The 705-nt window shown below is 48.8% G+C and overlaps 1 protein-coding gene across 1 annotated transcript in view; it reads right to left on the bottom strand.

The window, feature by feature from the left end:
• sgcd (sarcoglycan, delta (dystrophin-associated glycoprotein)) overlaps positions 1-705 on the bottom strand; it is a 68,804-nt gene that overhangs the window by 18,811 nt on the left and 49,288 nt on the right. The window lies entirely within an intron of this gene.

The following is a 705-nucleotide window of genomic DNA, read 5'->3' as shown; positions in this document are numbered from 1 at the left end:
GAAGAAGTCTTTCGGATGAAAGTCGAAATGTTTCATCCAAAAGACTTTGTCAGTCTGAGGAGCCACAAACAAGGTGAAGGTGATGTTTATAAGACCGAGTTTGTTGCAGCTCCTCCGACCGACGAAGTCTTTTAGACGAAAGACGAAACGTTTGAACAAAAAGAAACCATCCGTAGGACCTGACTTAACTTTGTTGGACTCCTCGGTGTAAATTTACCACTGATGTTGTGTAAAACATTGAAGCCCCGGCGCTGTCGTGGCTGTGGGGTGGGCGAGTCCTGACCGTGTTTGAAATCATTGCCAGCTGGAAACCGCAGGACGACGGCTCACAGACGTTACATAAACTATATTTCCCCTCAAACAAACGTAAGAAACACCACTCTCAGAACAACGCCATCGTTAAAACCATCGGACTAATTCTGGGACGAATCTCATTCCTGAAACCAGAAGAAGCTGGAGCGGTGTGGAACATTCACGATCCTGAGAAGTTCAACTGATCATGATGAGGACGATCAGAGGACTTTACGACCACGTGGGGGACGTTGTTGACACAATTTAAGGGTCTTACGAGGTCTGCATGAGCACCGTACCTTACAGGAAGGTACAAACACCACTGTATTGTATCATCTAAATAACCTCCCCCCCCCCCCCCTACACTCCTCTGATCCTCCGCTGCCACCCACCGCGCACACCCCACGGACCCGG

The sequence above is a fragment of the Nematolebias whitei genome, chromosome 14, assembly GCF_014905685.2.
Source record: "Nematolebias whitei isolate Nwh7 chromosome 14, NemWhi1, whole genome shotgun sequence".
Lineage (NCBI taxonomy): Eukaryota > Metazoa > Chordata > Actinopteri > Cyprinodontiformes > Rivulidae > Nematolebias > Nematolebias whitei.
Note: the sequence above shows the minus strand (reverse complement) of the source record. Positions and strands in the feature narration are given on the sequence as shown.